Source organism: Adiantum capillus-veneris, chromosome 23 (assembly GCF_014529385.1).
Source record: "Adiantum capillus-veneris isolate H3 chromosome 23, ASM1452938v2, whole genome shotgun sequence".
Lineage (NCBI taxonomy): Eukaryota > Viridiplantae > Streptophyta > Polypodiopsida > Polypodiales > Pteridaceae > Adiantum > Adiantum capillus-veneris.
The window spans coordinates 113,862,968-113,890,855 of NC_140953.1; the positions used below are offsets into that span (position 1 = coordinate 113,862,968).

At 44.3% G+C, this 27,888-nt stretch overlaps 1 long non-coding RNA gene across 1 annotated transcript; it reads left to right on the plus strand.

Moving 5' to 3' along the window:
• The first annotated feature begins 1,301 nt into the window (after positions 1-1,301).
• On the plus strand, positions 1,302-27,713 carry LOC147428389 (uncharacterized). Its single transcript, XR_015186082.1, has 3 exons — positions 1,302-1,493; positions 26,344-26,761; positions 27,227-27,713. It is a non-coding gene; the product is annotated as an uncharacterized LOC147428389 (long non-coding RNA).
• Positions 27,714-27,888: the final 175 nt, after the last annotated feature.

Sequence of the window (27,888 nt, forward strand, 5' to 3'; positions counted from 1 at the left end):
GTCATTTATTATACCATTGAGTGTATGTGATTTTCAAAGTGGATGATGCTCTAAAAATTGTGTAGATGGGTTACGCAATGCGTTGAGGCGCAAGAATTGAATGAAGCCCCATTATTCACTAGAGAGTGGATCAATGTGCGTGATGAGAATACAATGTTCTCTCCCTCTTTGATTGAAAGGAATTTGACAACATGGGAAGCCAATGTTTGTCCTTGGTGGTTTGATTATCCACTAGGAGTTATTCCAAAGCAAGAGTTTGAATTACGAAAGAGTAAGTACCTTAACAATTGTGGCTCTTTTCTTTTGACATGAGAATGATGAGTACTTAGAGGAGACACAAGAAGAGTCTGTCCCTCCCGTTTCTCATGGAGTTACTCAAAACACCGTTGAGAGTGGCTCTAAAGGTACTCCACTAGCAAGCAATGAACTCAAGAAGGGTAAAGGGAAAATGGAGCCTCCAAGTACATCAAGGATACCCACTCCTTCTTCAATACCTCCCATTGTGCCATCTACCAATCCCGGTATGTCCTCTTTGGCAACCACTATATTCCATATGGCACCCTCTTCTAATGTGCCCATTACATCCACATTGGTGCACACTACTTCATTTGTTGCAGAGTCTTCACTTGGGCGAGAGCTTGGGAGAGAAGACCAATCACACAATTTGTTGGTAAATTTAAGAAAATTGTTAGCAAATTTGTCTTCCGTATTTTCTAATTCAAAGCTAATTTGGAGAATGCTTGCAGGCTTCCATTACCAAACCATTATAGATGTTTTGCTTGTGGATATATCACAAATTGATAAGATTGCCCTTGATAGGTAGATTTCCATAATGCTTACTTATTTGTATTTTCTTCTTGCATTGTTCTATGATTTTGAACATGATTCATGTTTGGTTTTCTTGTAGCCTCAACCAATTTTTTGCAACACAGAATACATCTATATAGCAAAGATGGTGTGCCGTGTCATGAGGTTGCTAGGCTTATCTTTGCAGATTTTCCTACAAGTTTGCTTGTGGATGGTCTAGGACCAATCCATTGGGTAAGTAACTTTTCTATATAGCAAAGATGATGTGCCGTGTCATGAGGTTGCTAGGCTTATCTTTGCAGATTTTCCTACAACTTTGCTTGTGGATGGTCTAGGACCAATCCCATTGGGCAAGTAACTTTTCTTTACTTCGTTAGCATAAGAAGCAATTTTAGATCCGTGGCCTCTCAGTAACCCACGTGGATGCTCTTTTATTAAAAAAACCACTGCGATTGAAAGCTCTAAAAAGAACTACGCCGTCAAAATCTGCCAACTCCCAACTCTAAGCAGCAATTCGGTCTTCTCCATGAGCAGTTCGCAGGTTTCTAGAAGCAGCTCGGAGCTTTGTCTGCAGGTTTTTCTTAGGCCACTGGTTTGAGAGTGAGAGAGAAGGCTCTCAGCAGCAATTCGATCTTCTCCACAAGCAGTTCGCAAGTTCCAGAAGCAGCTCGGAGCTTTGTCTGCAGGTTTGTCTCTGGCCAGTGTTTGAGAGAGAGAGAGAGAGAGAGAGAGAGAGAGAGAGAGAGAGAGAGAGAGAGAGAGAGAGAGAGAGAGAAAGAGAGAGAGCATTCTTCAGTAGCATAGAGATTGTAGGCCAAGCTCCTCCCTATTCATTCCAGCAGTAGAAGGTCGACAATGTCACTGTTTGCCTCATCGGCATATTCGAATCGGCCTTCTTTTGTCGAATATCAGGGAAGCGAGCAAGCACTAGAATTTGCAGCTGATGCGAAAGCTTTAGGCTGTTTTCAGCTTCCTATCAAGAGTATTGACTCTTGGAATGCAGTGTTTGTGGCATGCATCGAACATCAGGGAAGCTAGCAAGCTATGGAGTATTTTCAGTTGATGCAAAATGAGCACATCTTTGTATATGAAACGAGCACGTCTCTCCAGATGCAATCACCTATGCTTGCATCTTGAAGGCATGTTGAAATTTTGAAGATGCAAAGATGGGCAAAATCCCTGGGCTGTTTTGAACACATGCAAAGCAAGGCTAACCGGAGTGTGGACTCTTGGAATGCACTGATTGCAAGATTCCCCCAACAAGGAAAAGCTCTAGTCTGTTTTCGGTAGATGCGAAGCGAGGACCCCTCTCTGGATGCAATCACCTACACATGCATCTTGAAGACATGTTGCTCTACACAACAGGTTGATATGAGCACATAGAATCAGCCTATTATTGTTGGCTAGAGTCTAATTAAAAAACATGTCATGCTTGGCACAATCTTGGTCGATATTCTTGTCAAATGTGTTGTTTTTCAAAAAAGTGATGATTTCTCCATGGTGTTCTGCAAGCGCATCTCTGTAGATGCAATCACCTCTGCTTGCATCTTGAAGGCATGTGGCAATTTGGAGGATGCTAAGATGGGCAAAAGCCTCCCTCGCTGTCACAAGATGGGCACCCACGTGCCAATAGAAAAGAACAGACTGAAAAGACTGATGGGAAAATGGTGTCGCTTGAAATACACTGGTCATGGGATATACACCACAAGAGTAGGGCGAGATAGCCTTGTGCTGTTTTCAGCTTCCTTGGAAGGCACTAGTTGCGAGATGTGCAGAACATGAGGGAAGCGAGCGAGCTCTAGAATATTTTCAAATGATGCGAAAGCTCAGGCCGTTTTCAGCTTCCTAACAGGAATGTTGCCTCTTGGAATGCGCTGGTTGTGGGAGGCGCTGGCGATCGGCGAAGCAAGCAAGCTCTAGAGTATTTTCAGCTGATGCGAAGCGAGCACTCCTTTGTATATGAAATGAGCATGTCTCTCTAGCTTCAATCACCTAAGCTTGCATTTTGAAGGCATGTCGCATTTTGGAAGATGCAGAGATGGGCAAAAGCCCTCGGCTTTTTTGAACAGATGCAAAGCGAGGCTGTCCAAAGTGTGGACTCTTGGAATGCATTGATTGCAGGATTCGCCCCACAGGAGCAAGATCTAGTCTATTTTCTTATGTTGAATCTTGGGAATGCACTCATTCTGGGATTTGTGCAACAAGAGCAAGGCCAATGAGCACTACAGGAAGGAAGTTGTGCTTGACTTTGCCTCGGAAGATGTATACACCAAATATGGTGCATTGACTGATGGGAATGGCGTCGCTTGGAATACACTGGTCATGGGATATACACCGCAAGAGTAGCGCGAGAAACCTTGTGCTGTTTTCAGCTTCCTATCTGGAGCGTTGACTCTTGGAAGGCATTGGTTGCAAGATGTGCAGAACATGAGGGAAGCGAGCGAGCTCTAGAATATTTTCAATTGATGCGAAAGCTCAGGCCGTTTTAAGCTTGCTAATAGGAATGTTGACTCTTGGAATGCGCTGGTTATGGGATGCGCTGGCGATCAACGAAGCAAGCAAGCTCTAGAGTATTTTCAGCTGATGCAAAGCACACACTTCTTTGTATATGAAACGAGCACGTCTCTCTAGCTGCAATCACCTAAGCTTGCATGTTGAAGGCATGTTGCATTTTGGAAGATGCAGAGATGGGCAAAAGCCCTCTGCTTTTTTGAACACATGCAAAGCGAGGCTATCCAAAGTGTGGACTCTTGGAATGCATTGATTGCAGGATTCGCCCCACAGGAGAAAGATCTAGTCTGTTTTCTTATGTTGAATCTTGGGAATGCACTCATTGTGGGATGTGTGCAACAAGAGCAAGGCCAATGAACAATACAGGAAAGAAGTTGTGCTTGACTTTGCCTTGGAAGATATATATGTCAAATATGGTGCATTGACTGATGGGAATGGCGTCGCTTGGAATACACTGGTAATGGGATATACACCGCAAGAGTAGGGCGAGAAAGCCTTGTGCTGTTTTCAGCTTCCTATCCGGACTGTTGACTCTTGGAAGGCACTGGTTGAGAGATGTGTAGAACATGAGGGAAGCGAGCGAGCTATAGAATATTTTCAATTGATGCAAAAGGTTCAGGCCGTTTTTAGCTTCCTAACAGGAATGTTGACTCTTGGAATGCACTGGTTGTGGGATGCGCTAACCATCGGCGAAGCAAGTAAGCTCTAGAGTATTTTCAGCTTATGCGAAGCGAGCACTTCTTTGTATATGAAATGAGCACGTCTCTCTAACTGCAATCACCTAAGCTTGCATGTTGAAGGCATGTCGCATTTTGAAAGATGCAGAGATGGGCAAAAGCCCTCGGCTTTTTTGAACAGATGCAAAGCGAGGCTATCCAAAGTGTGGACTCTTGGAATGCATTGATTGCAGGATTCGCCCCACAGGAGAAAGATCTAGTCTATTTTCTTATGTTGATGTGAGATGTGTGCAACAAGAGCAAGGCCAATGAGCAATACAGCAAAGAAGTTGTGCTTGACTTTGCCTCGGAAGATTTATACGCCAAATATGGTGCATTGACTAATGGGAATGGCGTCTCTTGGAAAACACTGGTCATGGGATATACTCCGCAAGATTAGGGGGAGAAAGCCTTGTGCTGTTTACAGCTTCCTATCTGGAGCGTTGACTCTTGTAAGGCATTGGTTGCGAGATGTGCAGAACATGATAAAAGCGAGCGAGCTCTAGAATATTTTCAATTGATGCGAAATCTCAGGCCGTTTTCAGCTTGCTCATAGGAATGTTGACTCTTAGAATGCGCTGGTTGTGCGATGCGCTGACCATCGGCGAAGCAAGCAAGCTCTAGAGTATTTTCAGCTGATGCAAAGTGAGCACTTCTTTGTATATGAAACGACCACGTCTCTCTAGCTGCAATCACCTAAGCTTGCATGTTGAAGGCCTGAACCTAGCTGCAATCACCTAAACGAGCACGTCTCTCTAGCTGCAATCACCTAATCACCTAAGTAGGGCGAGAAAGCCTTGTGCTGTTTTCAGCTTCCTATCTAGAGTGTTGACTCTTGGAAGGCACGGCTTGCGAGATGTGCAGAACATGAGGGAAGCGAGCGAGCTCTAGAATACTTTCAATTGATGCGAAAGCTTCAGGCCGTTTTCAGCTTCCTAACAGGAATGTTGACTCTTGGAATGCACTGGTTGTGGGATGCGCTAACCATCGGCGAAGCAAGCAAGCTCTAGAGTATTTTCAGCTGATGCGAAGCGAGCACTTCGTTGTATATGAAATGAGCACGTCTCTCTAGCTGCAATCACCTAAGCTTGCATGTTGAAGGCATGTTGCATTTTGGAACAAGCAGAGATGGGCAAAAGCCCTCGGATATTTTGAACAGATGCAAAGCGAGGCTATCCAAACTGTGGACTCTTGGAATACATTGATTGCAGGATTCGCCCCACAGGAGAAAGATATAGTCTATTTTCTTATGTAGAATCTTGGGAATGCACTCATTGTGGGATGTGTGCAACAAGAGCAAGGCCAATGAGCAATACAGGAAAGTTGTCCTTGACTTTGCCTCGAAAGATGTATACGCCAAATATGGTGCATTGACTGATGGGAATGGCGTCTCCTGGAATACACTGGTCATGGGATATAGACCGCAAGAGTAGGGGGAGAAATCCTTGTGGTGTTTTCAGCTTCCTATCCGGAGTATTGACTCTTGGAAGGCATTGGTTGCGAGATGTGCAGAACATTAGGGAAGCAAGCGAGCTCTAGAATATTTTCAAATGATACGAAAGCTCAGGCCGTTTTCAGCTTCCTAACAGGAATGTTGACTCTTGGAATGTGCTGGTTGTGGGAGGCGCTGACCATCGGCAAAGCAAGCAAGCTCTAGAGTATTTTCAGCTGATTCGAAGCGAGCACTCCTTTGTATATGAAATGAGCACATCTCTCTAGCTGCAATCACCTAAGCTTGCATGTTGAAGGCATGTCGCATTTTGGAAGATGCAGAGATGGGAAAAAGCCCTCAGCTTTTTTGAGCAGATGCAAAGCGAGGCTATCCAAAGTGTGGACTCTTAGAATGCATTGATTGCAGGATTCGCCCCACAGGAGAAAGATCTAGTCTGTTTTCTTATGTTGAATCTTGGGAATGCACTCATTGTGGGATGTGTGCAACAAGAGCAAGGCCAATGAGCAATACAGGAAAGAAGTTGTGCTTGACTTTGCCTTGGAAGATATATATGCCAAATATGGTGCATTGACTGATGGGAATGGCGTCGCTTGGAATACACTGGGAATGGGATATACACCGCAAGAGTAGGGCGAGAAAGCCTTGTGTTGTTTTTAGCTTCCTATCTGGACTGTTGACTCTTGGAAGGCACTGGTTGCGAGATGTGTAGAACATGAGGGAAGCGAGCGAGCTATAGAATATTTTCAATTGATGCGAAAGGTTAAGGCCGTTTTCAGCTTCCTAACAGGAATGTTGACTCTTGCAATGCATTGGTTGTGGGATGCGCTAACCATCGGCGAAGCAAGCAAGCTCTAGAGTATTTTCAGCTCATGCGAAGCGATCACTTCGTTGTATATGAAATGAGCACGTCTCTCTAGCTGCAATCACCTAAGCTTGCATGTTGAAGGCATGTTGCATTTTGGAAGAAGCAAAGATGGGCAAAAGCCCTCGACTTTTTTGAACAGATGCAAAGCGAGGCTATCCAAAGTGTGGACTCTTGGAATGCATTGATTGCAGGATTCGCCCCACAGGAGAAAGATCTAGTCTATTTTCTTATGTAGAATCTTGGGAATGCACTCATTGTGGGATGTGTGCAACAAGAGCAAGCCAATGAGCAATACAGGAAAGTTGTGCTTGACTTTGCCTCGAAAGATGTATACGCCAAATATGGTGCATTGACTGATGGGAATGGCGTCTCTTGGAATACACTGGTCATGGGATATAGACCGCAAGAGTAGGGGGAGAAATCCTTGTGGTGTTTTCAGCTTCCTATCCGGAGTATTGACTCTTGGAAGGGTCTGGTTGCGAGATGTGCAAAACATTAGGGAAGCAAGCGAGCTCTAGAATATTTTCAAATGATGCGAAAGCTCAGGCTGTTTTCAGCTTCCTAACAGGAATGTTGACTCTTGGAATGCGCTGGTTGTGGGAGGCGCTGACCATCGGCGAAGCAAGCAAGCTCTAGAGTATTTTCAACTGATGCGAAGCGAGCACTCCTTTGTATATGAAATGAGCACGTCTCTCTAGCTGCAATCACGTAAGCTTGCATGTTGAAGGCATGTTGCATTTTGGAAGATGCAGAGATAGGCAAAAGCCCTCGGCTTTTTTGAACAGATGCAAAGCGAGGCTATCCAAAGTGTGGACTCTTGGAATGCATTGATTGCAAGATTGGCCCCACAGGAGAAAGATCTAGTCTATTTTCTTATGTTGAATCTTGGGAATGCACTCATTGTAGGATTTGTGCAACAAGAGCAAGGCCAATGAGCAATACAGGAAAGAAGTTGTGCTTGACTTTGCCTCGGAAGATGTATACGCCAAATATGGTGCATTGACTGATGCGAATGGCGTTGCTTGGAATACACTGGTCATGGGATATACACCGCAAGAGTAGGGCGAGAAAGCCTTGTGCTGTTTTTAGCTTCCTATCCAGAGTGTTGACTCTTGGAAGGCATTGGTTGTGAGATGTGCAGAACATGAGGGAAGCGAGCGAGCTCTAGAATATTTTAAATTGATGCGAAAGCTCAGGCCGTTTTCAGCTTGCTAATAGGAATGTTGACTCTTGGAATGCGCTGGTTGTGGGATGCGCTGACCATCGGCGAAGCAAGCAAGCTCTAGAGTATTTTCAACTGATGCGAAGCGAGCACTTCTTTGTATATGAAACGAGCACGTCTCTCTAGCTGCAATCACCTAATCTTGCATGTTGAAGGCATGTGGCCTTTTGGAAGATGCAGAGATGGGCAAAAGCCCTCGGATATTTTGAACAGATGCAAAGCGAGGCTATCCAAAGTGTGGACTCTTGGAATGCATTGATTGCAGGATTCGCCCCACAGGAGAAAGATCTAGTCTATTTCCTTATGTTGAATCTTGGGAATGCACTCATTGTGGGATGTGTGCAACAAGAGCAAGGCCAATGAACAATACAGGAAAGAAGTTGTGCTTGACTTTGCCTCGGAAGATGTATACGCCAAATATGGTGCATTGACTTATGGGAATGGCGTCGCTTGGAATACACTGGTCATGGGATATACAACGCAAGGGTAGGGCAAGAAAGCCTTGTGCTGTTTTCAGCTTCCTATCCGGAGTGTTGACTATTGAAAGGCACTGGTTGCGAGATGTGCAGAACGTGAGGGAAGCGAGCGAGCTCTAGAATATTTTCAATTGATGCGAAAGGTTCAGGCCGTTTTCAGCTTCATAACAGGAATGTTGACTCTTGGAATGCACTGATTGTGGGATGCGCTAACCATCAGCGAAGCAAGCAAGCTCTAGAGTATTTTGAGCTTATGCGAAGCGAGCACTTCTTTGTATATGAAATGAGCACGTCTCTCTAGCTGCAATCACCTAAGCTTGCATCTTGAAGGCATGTCGCATTTTGGAAGATGCAGAGATGGGCAAAATCCCTCGGCTTTTTTAAACAGATGCAAAGCGAGGCTATCCAAAGTGTGAACTCTTGGAATGCATTGATTGCAGGATTCGCCCCACAGGAGAAAGATCTAGTCTATTTTCTTATGTTGAATCTTGGGAATGCACTCATTGTGGGATGTGTGCAACAAGAGCAAGGCCAATGAGCAATACAGGAAAGAAGTTATGCTTGACTTTGCCTAGGAAGATTTATACGCCAAATATTGTGCATTGACTGATGGGAATGGCGTCTCTTGGAATACACTGGTCATGGGATATACACCGCAAGAGTAGGGGGAGAAAGCCTTGTGCTGTTTTCAGCTTCCTATCTGGAGCGTTGACTCTTGTAAGGCATTGGTTGCGAGATGTGCAGAACATGATAAAAGCGAACGAGCTCTAGAATATTTTCAATTCATGCGAAATCTCAGGCCGTTTTCAGCTTGCTAATAGGAATGTTGACTCTAAGAATGCGCTGGTTGTGCGATGCGCTGACCATCGGCTAAGCTAGCAAGCTCTAGAGTATTTTCAGCTGATGCAAAGCAAGCACTTCTTTGTATATGAAACGAGCACGTCTCTCTAGCTGCAATCACCTAAGCTTGCATGTTGAAGGCGTGTTGCATTTTCGAAGATGCAGAGATGGGCAAAAGCCCTCGGCTTTTTTGAACAGATGCAAAGCGAGGCTATCCAAAGTGTGGACTCTTGGAATGCATTGATTGCAGGATTCGCCCCACAGGAGAAAGATCTAGTCTGTTTTCTTATGTTGAATCTTGGGAATGCACTCATTCTGGGATTTGTGCAACAACAGCAAGGCCAATGAGCAATACAGGAAAGAAGTTGTGCTTGACTTTGCCTCGGAAGATGTATACGCCAAATATGGTGCATTGACTGATGGGAATGGCGTCGCTTGGAATACACTGGTCATGGGATATACACCGCAAGAGTAGCGCGAGAAGCCTTGTGCTGTTTTCAGCTTCCTATCTCGAGCGTTGACTCTTGGAAGGCATTGGTTGCGAGATGTGCAGAACATGAGGGAAGCGAGCGAGCTCTAGAATATTTTCAATTGATGCGAAAGCTCAGGCCGTTTTCAGCTTGCTCATAGGAATGTTGACTCTTGGAATGCGCTGGTTGTGGGATGCGCTGGCGATCAACGAAGCAAGCAAGCTCTAGAGTATTTTCAGCTGATGCAAAGCACACACTTCTTTGTATATGAAACGAGCACGTCTCTCTAGCTTCAATCACCTAAGCTTGCATGTTGAAGGCATGTTGCATTTTGGAAGATGTAGAAATGGGCAAAAGCCCTCGGCTTTTTTGAACAGATGCAAAGCGAGGCTATCCAAAGTGTGGACTCTTGGAATGCATTGATTGCAGGATTCGCCCCACAGGAGAAAGATCTAGTCTATTTCTTTATGTTGAATCTTGGGAATGCACTCATTGTGGGATGTGTGCAACAAGAGCAAGGCCAATGAACAATACAGGAAAGAAGTTGTGCTTGCCTTTGGCTCGGAAGATATATATGCCAAATATGGTGCATTGACTGATGGGAATGGCATCGCTTGGAATACATTGGTAATGGGATATACACCGCAAGAGTAGGGCGAGAAAGCCTTGTGCTGTTTTCAGCTTCCTATCCGGACTGTTGACTCTTGGAAGGCACTGGTTGCGAGATGTACAGAACATGATGGAAGCGAGCGAGCTATAGAATATTTTCAATTGATGCAAAAGGTTTATGCCGTTTTCAACTTCCTAACACGAATGTTGACTCTTGGAATGCGCTGGTTGTGGGATGCGCTAACCATCGGCGAAGCAAGCAAGCTCTAGAGTATTTTCAGCTTATGTGAAGCGAGCACTTCTTTGTATATGAAATGAGCACGTCTCTCTAGCTGCAATCACCTAAGCTTGGCATGTCGCATTTTGAAAGATGCAGAGATGGGCAAAAGCCCTCGGCTTTTTTGAACAGATGCAAAGCGAGGCTATCCAAAGTGTGGACTCTTGGAATGCATTGATTGCAGGATTCGCCCCACAGGAGAAAGATCTAGTCTATTTTCTTATGTTGATGTGAGATGTGTGCAACAAGAGCAAGGCCAATGAGCAATACAGCAAAGAAGTTGTGCTTGACTTTGCCTCGGAAGATTTATACGCCAAATATGGTGCATTGACTAATGGGAATGTCGTCTCTTGGAAAACACTGGTCATGGGATATACTCCGCAAGATTAGGGGGAGAAAGCCTTGTGCTGTTTACAGCTTCCTATCTGGAGCGTTGACTCTTGTAAGGCATTGGTTGCGAGATGTGCAGAACATGATAAAAGCGAGCGAGCTCTAGAATATTTTCAATTGATGCGAAATCTCAGGCCGTTTTCAGCTTGCTAATAGGAATGTTGACTCTTAGAATGCGCTGGTTGTGCGATGCGCTAACCATCGGCGAAGCAAGCAAGCTCTAGAGTATTTTCAGCTGATGCAAAGCGAGCACTACTTTGTATATGAAACGAGCACGTCTCTCTAGCTGCAATCACCTAAGCTTGCATGTTGAAGGCCTGAACCTAGCTGCAATCACCTAAACGAGCACGTCTCTCTAGCTGCAATCACCTAAGTAGGGCGAGAAAGCCTTGTGCTGTTTTTAGCTTCCTATTCGGAGTGTTGACTCTTGGAAGGCACGGGTTGCGAGATGTGCAGAACATGAGGGAACCGAGCGAGCTCTAGAATATTTTCAATTGATGCGAAAGCTTCAGGCCGTTTTCAGCTTCCTAATAGGAATGTTGACTCTTGGAATGCACTGGTTGTGGGATGCGCTAACCATCGGCAAAGCAAGCAAGCTCTAGAGTATTTTCAGCTGATGCGAAGCGAGCACTTCGTTGTATATGAAATGAGCACGTCTCTCTAGCTGCAATCACCTAAGCTTGCATGTTGAAGGCATGTTGCATTTTGGAAGAAGCAGAGATGGGCAAAAGCCCTCGGATATTTTGAACAGATGCAAAGCAAGGCTATCCAAACTGTGGACTCTTGGAATGCATTGATTGCAGGATTCGCCCCACAGGAGAAAGATATAGTCTATTTTCTTATGTTGAATCTTGGGAATGCACTCATTGTGGGATGTGTGCAACAAGAGCAAGGCCAATGTGCAATACAGGAAAGTTGTGCTTGACTTTGCCTCGAAAGATGTATACGCCAAATATGGTGCATTGACTGATGGGAATGGCGTCTCTTGGAATACATTGGTCATGGGATATAGACCGCAAGAGTAGGGGGAGAAATCCTTGTGGTGTTTTCAGCTTCCTATCCGGAGTATTGACTCTTGGAAGGCACTGGTTGCGAGATGTGCAGAACATGATGGAAGTGAGCGAGCTCTAGAATATTTTCAAATGATGCGAAAGCTGAGGCCATTTTCAGCTTCCTAACAGGAATGTTGACTCTTGGAATTGCTGGTTGTGGGAGGCGCTGACCATCGGCGAAGCAAGCATGCTCTAGAGTATTTTAAGCTGATGCGAAGCGAGCACTCCTTTGTATATGAAAGGAGCACGTCTCTCTAGCTGCAATCACCTAAGCTTGCATGTTGAAGGCATGTCGCATTTTGGAAGATGCAGAGATAGGCAAAAGCCCTCGGCTTTTTTGAACAGATGCAAAGCGAGGCTATCCAAAGTGTGGACTCTTGGAATGCATTGATTGTAGGATTCGCCCCACAGGAGAAAGATCTAGTCTATTTTCTTATGTTGAATCCTGGGAATGCACTCATTCTGGGATTTGTGCAACAAGAGCAAGGCCAATGAGCAATATAGAAAAGAAGTTGTGCTTGACTTTGCCTCGGAAGATGTATACGCCAAATATGGTGCATTGACTGATGGGAATGGCGTCGCTTGGAATACACTGGTCATGGGATATACACCGCAAGAGTAGCGCGAGAAGCCTTGTGCTGTTTTCAGCTTCCTATCTGGAGCGTTGACTCTTGGAAGGCATTGGTTGCGAGATGTGCAGAACATGAGGGACGCGAGCGAGCTCTAGAATATTTTCAATTGTTGCGAAAGCTCAGGCCGTTTTCAGCTTGCTCATAGGAATGTTGACTCCATGAATGCGCTGGTTGTGGGATGTGCTGACCATCGGCGAAGCAAGCAAGCTCTAGAGTATTTTTAGCTGATGCGAAGCGAGCACTTCATTGTATATGAAACGACCACGTCTCTCTAGCTGCAATCACCTAAGCTTGCATGTTGAAGGCATGTTGCATTTTGGAAGATGCAGAGATGGGCAAAAGCCCTCGACTTTTTTGAACAGATGCAAAGCGAGGCTATCCAAAGTGTGGACTCTTGGAATGCATTGATTGCAGGATTCGCCCCACAGGAGAAAGATCTAGTCTATTTCCTTATGTTGAATCTTGGGAATGCACTCATTGTGGGATGTGTGCAACAAGAGCAAGGCCAATGAACAATACAGGAAAGAAGTTGTGCTTGACTTTGCCTCGGAAGATGTATACGCCAAATATGGTGCATTGACTGATGGGAATGGCGTCGCTTGGAATACACTGGTCATGGGATATAGACCGCAAGAGTAGGGGGAGAAATCCTTGTGGTGTTTTCAGCTTCCTATCCGGAGTATTGACTCTTGGAAGGCACTGGTTGCGAGATGTGCAGAACATGAGGGAAGCGAGCGAGCTCTAGAATATTTTCAATTGATGCGAAATGTTCAGGCCGTTTTCAGCTTCCTAACAGGAATGTTGACTCTTGGAATGCACTGGTTGTGGGATGCACTAACCATCAGCAAAGCAAGCAAGCTCTAGAGTATTTTCAGCTGATGCGAAGGGAGCACTTCTTTGTATATGAAATGAGCACGTCTCTCTAGCTGCAATCACCTAAGCTTGCATCTTGAAGGCATGTGGCATTTTGGAAGATGCAGAGATGGGCAAAAGCCCTCGGCTTTTTTGAACACATGCAAAGCGAGGCTATCCAAAGTGTGGACTCTTGGAATGCATTGATTGCAGGATTCGCCCCACATGAGAAAGATCTAGTCTAATTTCTTATGTTGAATCTTGGGAATGCACTCATTGTGGGATTTGTGCAACAAGAGCAAGGCCAATGAGCAATACAGCAAAGAAGTTGTGCTTGGCTTTGCCTCGGAAGATGTATACGCCAAATATGGTGCATTGACTGATGGAAATGGCCTCGCTTGGAATACACTGGTCATGGGATATACACCGCAAGAGTAGGGTGAGAAGCCTTGTGCTGTTTTCAGCTTCCTATCTGGAGCGTTGACTCTTGGAAGGCATTGGTTGCGAGATGTGAAGAACATGAGGGACGCGAGCGAGCTCTAGAATATTTTCAATTGTTGTGAAAGCTCAAGCCGTTTTCAGCTTGCTCATAGGAATGTTGACTCTTGGAATGCGCTGGTTGTGGGATGCGCTGACCATCGGCGAAGCAAGCAAGCTCTAGATTATTTTCAGCTGATGCCATGCGAGCACTCCTTTGTATATGAAATGAGCACGTCTCTCTAGCTGCAATCACCTAAGCTTGCGTGTTGAAGGCATGTCGCATTTTGGAAGATGCAGAGATGGGCAAAAGCCCTCGGATATTTTGAACAGATGCAAAGCGAGGCTATCCAAAGTGTGGACTCTTGGAATGCATTGATTGCAGGATTCGCCCCACAGGAGAAAGATCTAGTCTATTTTCTTATGTTGAATCTTGGGAATGCACTCATTGTGGGATGTGTTCAACAAGAGCAAGGCCAATGAGCAATACAGGAAAGAAGTTGTGCTTGACTTTGCCTCGAAAGATGTATACGCCAAATATGGTGCATTGACTGATGGGAATGGCGTCTCTTGGAATACACTGGTCCTGGGATATACACCGCAAGAGTAGGGAGAGAAAGCCTTGTGCTGTTTTCAGCTTCCTATCCGGAGTGTTGACTCTTGGAAGGCACTGGTTGCGAGATGTGCAGAACATGAGGGAAGCGAGCGAGCTCTAGAATATCTTCAATTGATGCGAAAGGTTCAGGCCGTTTTCAGCTTCCTAACAGGAATGTTGACTCTTGGAATGCACTGGTTGTGGGATGCGCTAACCATCAGCGAAGCAAGCAAGCTCTAGAGTATTTTCAGCTGATGCGAAGGGAGCACTTCTTTGTATATGAAATGAGCACGTCTCTCTAGCTGCAATCACCTAAGCTTGCATCTTGAAGGCATGTTGCATTTTGGAAGATGCAGAGATGGGAAAAAGCCCTCGGCTTTTTTGAACAGATGCAAAGCGAGGCTATCCAAAGTGTGGACTCTTGGAATGCATTGATTGCAGGATTCGCCCCACAGGAGAAAGATCTAGTCTATTTTCTTATGTTGAATCCTCGGAATGCACTCATTCTGGGATTTGTGCAACAAGAGCAAGGCCAATGAGCAATATAGGAAAGAAGTTGTGCTTGACTTTGCCTCGGAAGATGTATACGCCAAATATGGTGCATTGACTGATGGGAATGGCGTCGCTTGGAATACACTGGTCATGGGATATACACCGCAAGAGTAGCGCGAGAAGCCTTGTGCTGTTTTCAGCTTCCTATCTGGAGCGTTGACTCTTGGAAGGCATTGGTTGCGAGATGTGCAGAACATGAGGGACGCGAGCGAGCTCTAGAATATTTTCAATTGTTGCGAAAGCTCAGGCCGTTTTCAGCTTGCTCATAGGAATGTTGACTCCATGAATGCGCTGGTTGTGGGATGTGCTGACCATCGGCGAAGCAAGCAAGCTCTAGAGTATTTTTAGCTGATGCGAAGCGAGCACTTCATTGTATATGAAACGACCACGTCTCTCTAGCTGCAATCACCTAAGCTTGCATGTTGAAGGCATGTTGCATTTTGGAAGATGCAGAGATGGGCAAAAGCCCTCGACTTTTTTGAACAGATGCAAAGCGAGGCTATCCAAAGTGTGGACTCTTGGAATGCATTGATTGCAGGATTCGCCCCACAGGAGAAAGATCTAGTCTATTTCCTTATGTTGAATCTTGGGAATGCACTCATTGTGGGATGTGTGCAACAAGAGCAAGGCCAATGAACAATACAGGAAAGAAGTTGTGCTTGACTTTGCCTCGGAAGATGTATACGCCAAATATGGTGCATTGACTGATGGGAATGGCGTCGCTTGGAATACACTGGTCATGGGATATAGACCGCAAGAGTAGGGGGAGAAATCCTTGTGGTGTTTTCAGCTTCCTATCCGGAGTATTGACTCTTGGAAGGCACTGGTTGCGAGATGTGCAGAACATGAGGGAAGCGAGCGAGCTCTAGAATATTTTCAATTGATGCGAAATGTTCAGGCCGTTTTCAGCTTCCTAACAGGAATGTTGACTCTTGGAATGCACTGGTTGTGGGATGCACTAACCATCAGCAAAGCAAGCAAGCTCTAGAGTATTTTCAGCTGATGCGAAGGGAGCACTTCTTTGTATATGAAATGAGCACGTCTCTCTAGCTGCAATCACCTAAGCTTGCATCTTGAAGGCATGTGGCATTTTGGAAGATGCAGAGATGGGCAAAAGCCCTCGGCTTTTTTGAACACATGCAAAGCGAGGCTATCCAAAGTGTGGACTCTTGGAATGCATTGATTGCAGGATTCGCCCCACATGAGAAAGATCTAGTCTAATTTCTTATGTTGAATCTTGGGAATGCACTCATTGTGGGATTTGTGCAACAAGAGCAAGGCCAATGAGCAATACAGCAAAGAAGTTGTGCTTGGCTTTGCCTCGGAAGATGTATACGCCAAATATGGTGCATTGACTGATGGAAATGGCCTCGCTTGGAATACACTGGTCATGGGATATACACCGCAAGAGTAGGGTGAGAAGCCTTGTGCTGTTTTCAGCTTCCTATCTGGAGCGTTGACTCTTGGAAGGCATTGGTTGCGAGATGTGAATAACATGAGGGACGCGAGCGAGCTCTAGAATATTTTCAATTGTTGTGAAAGCTCAAGCCGTTTTCAGCTTGCTCATAGGAATGTTGACTCTTGGAATGCGCTGGTTGTGGGATGCGCTGACCATCGGCGAAGCAAGCAAGCTCTAGATTATTTTCAGCTGATGCCATGCGAGCACTCCTTTGTATATGAAATGAGCACGTCTCTCTAGCTGCAATCACCTAAGCTTGCGTGTTGAAGGCATGTCGCATTTTGGAAGATGCAGAGATGGGCAAAAGCCCTCGGATATTTTGAACAGATGCAAAGCGAGGCTATCCAAAGTGTGGACTCTTGGAATGCATTGATTGCAGGATTCGCCCCACAGGAGAAAGATCTAGTCTATTTTCTTATGTTGAATCTTGGGAATGCACTCATTGTGGGATGTGTTCAACAAGAGCAAGGCCAATGAGCAATACAGGAAAGAAGTTGTGCTTGACTTTGCCTCGAAAGATGTATACGCCAAATATGGTGCATTGACTGATGGGAATGGCGTCGCTTGGAATACACTGGTCCTGGGATATACACCGCAAGAGTAGGGAGAGAAAGCCTTGTGCTGTTTTCAGCTTCCTATCCGGAGTGTTGACTCTTGGAAGGCACTGGTTGCGAGATGTGCAGAACATGAGGGAAGCGAGCGAGCTCTAGAATATCTTCAATTGATGCGAAAGGTTCAGGCCGTTTTCAGCTTCCTAACAGGAATGTTGACTCTTGGAATGCACTGGTTGTGGGATGCGCTAACCATCAGCGAAGCAAGCAAGCTCTAGAGTATTTTCAGCTGATGCGAAGGGAGCACTTCTTTGTATATGAAATGAGCACGTCTCTCTAGCTGCAATCACCTAAGCTTGCATCTTGAAGGCATGTTGCATTTTGGAAGATGCAGAGATGGGCAAAACCCCTCGGCTTTTTTGAACACATGCAAAGCGAGGCTATCCAAAGTGTGGACTCTTGGAATGCATTGATTGCAGGATCGCCGCACAGGAGAAAGATCTAGTCTACTTTCTCATGTTGAATCTTGGGAATGCACTCATTGTGAGATGTGTGCAACAAGAGCAAGGCCAATGAGCAATACAGGAAAGAAGTTGTGCTTGACTTTGCCTTGGAAGAGGTATACGCCAAATATGGTGCATTGACTGATGGGAATGGCGTCGCTTGGAATACGCTGGTCATGGGATATACACCGCAAGAGTAGGGCGAGAAAGCCTTGTGCTGTTTTCAGCTTCCTATCCGGAGTGTTGACTCTTGGAAGGCACTGGTTGGGAGATGTGCAGAACATGAGGGAAGCGAGCGAGCTCTAGAATAGTTTCAATTGATGCGAAAGCTCAGGCCGTTTTCAGCTTCCTAACAGGAATGTTGACTCTTGGAATGCATTGGTTGTGGGTTGCGCTGACCATCGGCGAAGCAAGCAAGCTCTAGAGTATTTTCAGCTGATGCGAAGCGAGCACTTCTTTGTATATGAAATGAGCACGTCTCTCTAGCTGCAATTACCTAAGCTTGCATCTTGAAGGCATGTCGCATTTTGGAAGATGCAGAGATGGGAAAAAGCCCTCGGCTTTTTTGAACAGATGCAAAGCGAGGCTATCCAAAGTGTGGACTCTTGGAATGCATTGATTGCAGGATTCGCCCCACAGGAGAAAGATCTAGTCTATTTTCAACAGATGCGAAGCGAGGGCCTGTCTCCGTACAAAGTCCCTTGGAGTGCTTTTATATCCAGATATGCGAAGCAAGGGTAGGTGAGGAAGCTTTGAATTATTTTTCTAAGATGCAATACGACATGGGCATGTTGTTCATGACCATGTTCTTCATTGTCGAATGCATTCAACAATGGGAATGGCGTCTCGTTCAATGCATTGGTCGTGGGATATGCATCGCAGGAGCAGGGCCAGAAAGCTCTAGGCAGTTTTCAGCTTTCTATGCGGAATGTTGAATCTTGGGAATGCACTCATTGTGGGATGTGTGCAACAAGAGCAAGGCCAATGAGCAATACAGGAAAGAAGTTGTGCTTGACTTTGCCTCAGAAGATGTATACGCCAAATATGGTGCTCTTCAGAACGCACAGAAAGTGCTTGAGGAGCTTCTTGTACGGAATTCCACCTCTTCAAACGCAATGATTGTGGGATGTGCTTAACATCAGTGGGGAGAGGGAGCTACACTATTTTCAGCTGATGTGTAGCCGCGATCCATGCCTTTCTGCTTGCCAGCAAAAACGACTCTCATGTGCATCGAGAGCTTTTCAAAGGAAGCGTCTTCTTCCAGATGGATTCACCCATGCTTGCACCTTGGAAGTTGGTCACCTTATGCAAGACCTTCACATGGGTTTGACAATTCATGATGATGAAATTGCTAGCTGCGGGTTGTTGGAGAAGATCATCATGCCCAACGGTGTTTTGCCTAATATGCATGCCCATGTGGTGCCCTCACGGCACTCCAAAAAGTCCTGGATGCGCTTTTTCTATTGATTGCACTTTTCTCAAGTACATTGATTGCTAGGTACAAATGACATGGTTGTGGAAAGCCATCTTCACAAAGCACAATGAGTTCTTGAGGGGCTAAAGAGAGTGCATCTCTTTAGATGCAATCACCTATGCTTGCTTCTTGAAGGAATCTGGCAATTTGGAAGTTGCTAAGATGGGCAAAAGCCTCGTGCTGTTTTCAACAGATGCAAAGCCAGGGCATCTCTCGAGATGCAATTACCTATGTTGGGGTATAAAGCCCAATGTGGTCGCCTAGGTAAGTGGGCGGGCCGCCAGGTATGTACACATATTCTTTTGTAAAAACCTAATAAGAACTCACTATGCTCTACACATTACAGTAGAGCGAGTTCACCATATCGTCGTGCTCTTCTTCTCGCACTCTCTCTCACGTCGCACTTCCGCTCGTACTCCTTCAAGTGGTATCAGAGCTCAGATTGAGGCTCGAGGCAGCACTGCAAGAGGCTAGAGTCACCATCTCAAATTGGAGTGAAATTCGACAGGCAAAAACACGGTCCCAAATCTTGTGGGAAAACTCGTAGGGCTTGGTGTGCTCAGAATTTCATTCTGAGGTCATCTCGGTCATCGTTCGGCTTCGACAAAGTTCTGCGCAGGCCATTTTCGACTATGTGGTCAAGACGGGTGCAGATTCGACTCTGCAAATTTGGGGTTTTCGGCCTACGATTGCAGGTGCTGAGGATATCGACACTCCCAGAGTGTTGATTTGTGGCTATCTCCACATCGAAGGACGGCTCACAGTTCTTGGAGGCGTGTCACATACGACACGGGCGCATCTACACACAGACTGTAGGCGACATCCACTAGTTCATCAGGTAGCTTGTGTTTGCTGCTTGATATTCAAGATTTCATCCTGACATTGCAAGTACTTCCACATGGGATGTATTGTCAGAGATGATGTATGTCTGTTGAGGGTTTGCAGGCTGTGAGTCACGCAGCAAACAACCGCCGCAGCGGTTACAGCATATAGTGGGAAATTTGTGGATGTATGACTTTGTGGGAAGTCTATGTACTGTCAGATTTACTGCAGCTTTTGTTGAGGGTCGAGTGAGATTTTATTGAGCTGGGGGATTCTCGAATGTTGAGATCCTTTCGGTGATACAAGTCTTGGAGCGATCCCTCGAGCACCCTTAGATAGGCAGCTAGGATGTATTGACTGTGAGTTAGACAGTTGGGATTGCATCTTTGCTTTACTGCCGTTGAGGCATTGTCGCAGTCTATGCTTACAGGACAGTGACAGGACAGTCAGAGACAGTACAGGTGCAGGACAGGTTTACCCACAGCTTACAGTGTCAGAGAGACAGTGTTTTTTGAGCTGTTTTTTGAGCTGTTTTTAGTATACCAGAGCCATTTTACAAAGGAGACTCTGCCAAAATTTCAGCAGAATCTGAAGCTTTCTTGGTTCATTTGACAGGTTGATATTGGTTCAGAGGTCAGTTTACAGGGGAAACTCTGTCGAAGTTTCCCCAGGAAAGTAAACTACTGTGAAGCGTAGCTATGGCTGGATCACAGGACACTGCTCTTTACAATATCAAGAAGCTGGATGGAACCAATTTCCCATTGTGGAAGAAGCAGATTTGGCACGTGTTGGTACAAAAGAAGCAGATAAAACCTATAAAGCTCAAGGGGATAAAACTAGAAGATATGGACGAAGATGAATGGAGCGAAATGGATGAATTGGCACTTTTTACCATTATGCTGACTTTGGCAAAAAGCGTTTACTTCAATGTAGCAGACGAGATGTCGGCTTATCAAGCATGGTTAAAGCTGAGTGATCTTTATGAGAAGCAGAGTGCAGCTTCACAGGTATACTGGCTTAAGAAGCTTGTTGACTTGAAGATGAAAGAAGGGACACCTATGTCCAATCATCTGAATGAATTCAACACAATCTATAGTCAGTTGTCAGCTCAAGGTGTCAAGTTTGATGAACCTGTTAGAGCTATGTTCCTGTTGATCACATTGCCGGAAAGTTGGGACACTTTTCGCACAGCTTTGAGTAATTCTGCACCACCAGATGGTTTGAACATAGCAGGTGTAGAAGGAAGTCTGCTTACTGAAGAAACCAATAGAAAGACAATGGACAAAGGCAAAGGAACAGCCTTAGTTGTCAAGGGAAGGACCAAAGAAAAGTACAAAGGCGGAAAGAGGAATCAGTCTCGTAGCAAGTCCCGCAGTGCTAAAGGCAAGAGTGACATAGAATGCTACCATTGTGGCAAGAAGGGTCACATGAAAAGAGAATGCAGAGAATGGAAAGCAGAAAAAGGCAAAGAGAAAGCTGAAGACCATGGTGAGAAGAACAAGTCCTCAGTGAAGATTCAAGAAATAAATGTGACAAACACTGTTGCAGACGATGACAGCCTAGTGTCAGGAGACATCTACTTCTTGAAGAATACAATGGACTCAGCTCTTCTTACAGCATCTGATGGAAATGCACTGAGTGACTGGATTATAGACTCAGGGACATCACTTCATGTGTCTCCAAACAAGGAGTGGTTTACCTCTTATGTGACCACTAAAGATCATGTTCGGCTAGGCAATGGGCAGACATGTGAGATCTTAGGTGTTGGAGATGTTCAATTGAAGTTTCAGAATGGCTCTTCTTTCACGCTGAAGAATGTGAGACATGTTCCCGCAATTACAAAGAGCTTGATCAGCACAGGTTTACTTGATGATGCTGGCTACGTCACCACTTTTGGACAGAACATGTGGAAGATATCCAAGGGTTCTATGACAGTAGCACATGGAGTAAAGTCTAGAGGACTTTACATGCATTATGTATCAAATGTCTCTAAAAATGTAATGAATGTAACGAGCAGCCGAACGTTTCTTTGTGGCATAGCCGGTTTGGACATATGTCCAAGAAGGGAATGGAAATCTTTTCTCGTTCTGGTTATTTGCCTGGCTTTTCATTTAATGATTTTGAATTCTGTGAACATTGTCTGTATGGTAAGCAAACACAGCAGCCACATAAGCATAGAGGCAGTAGAAGAGATACACAGTTGGCACTTGTTCATAGTGATTTGTGTGGACCTATGCCTAACCTATCTCTAGGGGGAGCTTCTTACTTTATGACATTTATAGATGATTACTCGAGGAAAGTATGGGTTTACTTTCTCAAGCACAAGGATGAAGCGTTTAGTGTTTTCAAAACATTTGTGACACTTGTGGAGAATCAGAGTGGCAAGAAGCTTAAATGCTTACGCACTGACTATGGTGGAGAGTATGTTTCAAAGGCCTTTCAGGACTTTTGTGAGTCAAAAGGTATAAAACGTGAACTTACTGCTCCTTACAATCCTCCTCAAAATGGTGTTGCTGAGAGGATGAATAGGACCATACAAGAGAAGGTCAGAAGTATGTTGTCTAATGCACAGCTGCCAAATGGGTTTTGGGCTGAAGCTGTATCAACAGGTGTGCATCTTGTAAATAGATCTCCTAGCAAGGTTTTGCAGAAGGATTCAGTGCCAGAGATGGTATGGTCAGGCAAAATGCCCTCATACAAGCATCTCAGAGTCTTTGGCTGTGAGGCATATACTCACGTTCCAAAGGAATTTAGGAACAAACTTGAGCCAAAAAGTAGAAAGTGCATCTTTCTAGGCTATGGTAATTATGGTGAGATGGGGTACAGACTTTGGGATCCCGAATCCAAAAAGGTTGTCCGCAGCAATGATGTTCACTTTAATGAATCCAAATATCATTCTAAACCAGAGAGGGTTGAGGAGATTAGAAGAGTTGTCTTCCAAGAAGATGGACCTGCACGTGCAAGACAAAATGTCGGGGCTCAAGAGGAGCAAGGACAGGATAGAGTGGACCCACAGGTTGTGGCTGAGCCTGAGCCACCTATTGTGTGTAGATCTGGACGTGTCACGCGACCTCCTGATAGGTTTGTTCCATCTATGAACTATGTCATGTTGACTGATTGCAATGAGCCTTCATGTTACAAGGAAGCAGTGCAAATGAAGGACTCCGGGAATTGGCAATTGGCCATGCAGTCAGAGATGACAACTCTGCATAAAAACAAGACATGGAAGCTAGTTAGATTACCACAGGGCAAAAAGGCTCTACCTTGTAAATGGGTTTACAGGTATAAGATCACCGCTCATGATAGTCAGCCAAAGTACAAAGCAAGGCTTGTTGCCAAGGGCTTTAAGCAAGAACAAGGCATTGACTTTGATGAAGTCTTCTCTCCGGTGGTCAAGATGACTACATTGAGATGCTTTCTTGCATTGGTTGCCATATTAGATTTGGTGTTGCACCAAATGAATGTCAAGACAACGTTCTTGCATGGTGATTTAGATGTGGAAATTTACATGCAGCAGCGAGAAGGGTTTGTTGAGAAAGGCAAGGAAGATTGGGTATGCCAGTTGTTAAAGAGTCTTTATGGCTTAAAACAATCACCGAGGGCATGGTACCATAAATTCCACAAGTTTATGCGTTTTCAAGGCTACAAACGTAGTGAGTTCGATCACTGTCTATATACAAAGAAGGCTAAGGATGGTAGCTGGTTGATCCTTATTTTGTATGTGGATGACATGTTGATTGCTGGCAAGCACTTGGAAGAAATTTCAGCTTTGAATTCAAAGATGGCAAAATCGTTTGACATGAAAGACATGGGTGAGGCAAGTCATATACTTGGTATGCGCATTGAGAGAGACAGATCAAAGAAGTTGATTTGGTTATCTCAAACAGAGTATATTGACAAGGTTTTGCAACGTTTCAATATGGAGAAGGGAAAGGCACTGAGTGTTCCATTTCCACCATATGTGAAACTTAGCAAACAAGATTGTCCTGTGTCTGAGGAAGAACAGGCTGAAATGCAGTATCATGGCGTTCTAGATTACAAGATTGTGTTACTCAGTCTACTACAGAGGTTGAATATGTTGCAGCATCAGAGGCATGCAAAGAATCAATTTGGCTTAATCGACTAGTAACATATTTGGGAATCAAAGAAGAGATGCCTGTGTTATATTGTGATAGTCAAAGTGCTATACAATTGGCTCGCAATCCAGTTTATCACTCAAAGACAAAGCATGTGGATGTGAAGTATCATTTGATCAGGGAAATGCTCGAGGATAAGCAACTTCACCTTGTCAAAGTTCACACCACAGAAAATCCTGTTGATCTACTTACAAAATGACTTCCCTCAGAGAGCTTTGCGCATTTTCGCAAGCAGTTAGGTGTAGGGTAGTACATCACTTCTCTACATCTCTTGTATATTAGCTTGTATAATAGCTTCTCTCACACTTAAAGTACCACATTGGACTTTTAGTGGGAGGTTGTTGGGGTATAAAGCCCAATGTGGTCGCCCAGGTAAGTGGGCGGGCTGCCAGGTATGTACACATATTCTTTTGTAAAAACCTAATAAGAACTCACTATGCTCTACACATTATAGTAGAGCGAGTTCACCATATCGTCGTGCTCTTCTTCTCGCACTCTCTCTCGTGTCGCACTTCCGCTCATACTCCTTCAACCTATGCTTCCGTTTTGAAGGCATGTGGCGCTGCATTGATGTCCGGAATGTCGCCTCTTCAAGTGCATTGATAACAGGGACAAGGCCAAGAAGCTCTGTTGGCTGTCAGAATGTTGTCTCTTCGAGTGCATTGACTGCAGGATATGCCCGACAACGATGAGGCCAAGAAGCTCTGGCTGGCTGCCTCCAACATGCGAAGTGAGGAAATTTTTCCTAATGTAATCACCTACGCTTGCATCTTGAAGACGCGTGGAAATTCAGATGACGCTAACACTCATGGGCAACAAAATGCACGATGATATCGTTACTCAAGGGCTGCTGAAGAATTGTGCTTTGCATTGCGTGGGACAACATGTATGCAATATATGGTGTTCTTCAAAAGCACAAAAGTTGCTTGAAGAGCTTCTTGTACGGAATGTCACCTCGTGGAAGGCATTAATTGGGGGATATGCGAGACAAGGGCACGGTTTGGAAGATGCGATGTATCTCTCTAGATGCAGTCACCTATGCTTCCATCTTGAAGGTATCTTGAAATTTGGAAGATGCTTACATGGGCAAAAGCCTTGGTCTGTTTTCAACAGATGCAAAGCCAAGGCATCTCTCCAGATGCAATCACCTATGATTTTGTCTTGAATGCATGTGGCACTGCATTCATGTCCGAAATGTCGTCTCCTCAAGTGCATTGATTGCGAAATATGTTCGACAGCGAAGAAGCTCTGGCTGGCTGTTTCCAACATGAGAAGCAAGGATATTTCTCCTTATGTAATCACCTATGCTTGCATCTTGAGAGCATGTGGCACTACGTAGGAGAAACAATCACATATACGAGATGTGGGGCTCTTGAGAAAGCACAGAACATGCTTGAGCATCTTTCTGTTTGGAATGTGGTCTCTTGGAACACATTGATCGCGGGATATGCTCAACACAAAAAGCTCAAAACATATTTCCTTCAACCCTTTACATAAAAGGAGAACACCGTTGATTGTTGCTTATCGAGTAGTCATCGAAAACAAAGAGAATACCTGCTCTCGTTCTGATGAGATCGGGGTGCATCTATCAAAATGGCCCACAAGCGCGATCCACCTAGTAGGATGAGCAAGGGAGGAACACCAAGCTTCAAGTCGCAGAGCCGGCTATGGCTCGGAATACAAGAAGATGCATAATCAAGAGCTCTCTAGCTCGAAACATACATCCCACAATCCTTTACATGTATCCCTCTCTCAAATTGCATTGATAGCGAGATGTACCGAACAGGGGTGGGACCAAGAAGCTCTAGACTATTTTCAACTGATGAGAAGTGAGCACATCTCTCTATATGCAATCACATATGCTTGCATCTTGGAGGCATGTGGTATATGCGTAATCAAGAGTTCTCTAGCTCAAAACATACATCTCGCAACCGTTCACTTGCGTCGCTCTTTCAGATTGCACTGATTGCAGGATGTGCTGTACATGAGCGAGGCAAGGAAGCTCTAGACACTTTTCAGCTAATGTGAAACGAGTCTCTATATATGCAATTACCTATGCTTGCATTTCAAAGCCATGTGGAAATTTGGAAGACGCTAAGATAGGCAAAAGAACTTACGTCATACTGTTAGTCAAGAACTGTCAAAAAAATCTTTATACTTGACATTGCCTTAGTCGACATGTATGACAAATGTTGCAGGGCTAGCAAGCCCTCAAAATACAAAGCAAGGGTATCACTTGAGATGAAATCACCTATACGATGGACCTCATGCATCCCAAATGCCTACTCGGTATCCCACAACTTCTCCATGGCTATTGCAAATGAGTAGTGCTGGACTCAAAGCCAGAAAACCTAAATTCCAAGATATATCCAACTCCATGATTGCAAGCAAGCTCTGATAAAGAGTTAGAGTTTTTCTGTTGATATTTCAATCGTTATGGAAAATGCCAAAGCTTTGTTGTGAAATACCATTGTATTTGGATTGGTGCAAATACTCACAAATTGTTTTCATTTTTATTTAATTATAAAATATTCAAAGTTAGAAAAATGTTTCATGCATCCTACTTATGAGACCTTCATGATGTTATGATGTTTCATTGCAGTCAACGTATAAAGAAGCCTCGACAAAACTCTTGTACATTTACAAAAAATGAGTGTACGGTAAGTAAGAACTACCACATTTTACTCTTGATTTCTGAGAACGCTGTGAAATGAATGCACTGAAAATTGCATGCTTCCGTAGGAATGGCACGTTCCCTCGTATTATAAGAATTGGGAAGAACTGTGCAAACTTCCCCATGCAAGGAGACTTGCATGTTTTCTTTTTTTTTTTCCAAACATAAAAAGGAAACAACATCTTAAAGTAAATATATTTCAAATGATCCGTATCATCAATTTCTATCAATTCTAACTCTTTTTATGGCTCTTTTTCGAGGTATGCGGATAAAAAATGGGCGTCGCGATCATAGCGTACTAGAGGGGATACCAATTAAAAACCATGGAAACATGCTTTAATGAGCGGTAACAAACTTTCTCTTTTTCTCTTTCTTACTCTCTCTCTCTCTCTCTCTCTCTCTCTCTCTCTCTCTCTCTCTCTCTCTCTCTTTCCTGAGAAAGCAAAACTACTAACCATATGTCCGATATAATATATTGTTTCTCTCAAACAACAACTAGATTGCCTCATTAATTGCATTTGTGTGGTATTGACAACAAGCTAAACAGATTAGAGAACAACATGTTTAAATTTGTCCTTGGCTTTTAAATTTCATTAATTCTTTTACTCATTCTACATCAATATCTGTATTATAAACATCAAACAGTTTCACTAATATATATAGTCCCATTCTCAATTCACTTCTGTTCATTCATGTTCTTAAATCAAATGGTCGTCAAATTGTGTCAATGTAGCTAACGAAGCACTCTAGTTGGACTAGTACGTACAGCTAACTATGGTTGTATGCTTACATTCATCATTCACTTTTGTAGAGGACATGAGTGTTCCCAAGTGGAACACATTTTCCAGGGGTCTAGTGACAGTGTGCATGGACGTTGCTCGTGAGTTTTTGGCCAATGAGGGGTTTTTATTCACCATGTGCATGGACGAGCGTATTCGAGATTTTATTGCAGATGCAACTAGGGCAGGACTTTTGCTCTTACGTACATGGACCCTCGTGTGTAATGAGAAGGCATATCGACATCCACTCACTAGAGAGGCAATGAGATGACAAACTTAGTTTCATAGTTTAATTTCTTAACTTAAAACATTGTAGCTATGACATTCATTCTTTGAGTTATTTATTTATGCAGGTACTTGATCTTACAAAAGTGTCTTTGGTATCATATTGGCCATCATGTGCCACACTATGATAGAGAGGCAGGAGAAAAAATTACCGAGAGATTGTTTCTAGTAGATTGTAGCTATATGATAGATGATGTAGTCTCCCCCATTGAGATTGATGGTTTTATTCTTAGAGGCGACGCAGAGTAGTCTTCTTTGTTCTTTTGGTAAGACTAATCCAAAGTATGATACTAATGACCGTTATGGTACATATGTGTTTGCATTAGGTTTCTAATTTACTTTTTATATGGTTAGGTCAGGTGGCAATGTTTACTGAGCCTCATGACTATGTTTTGGACTTGTTTGCGGG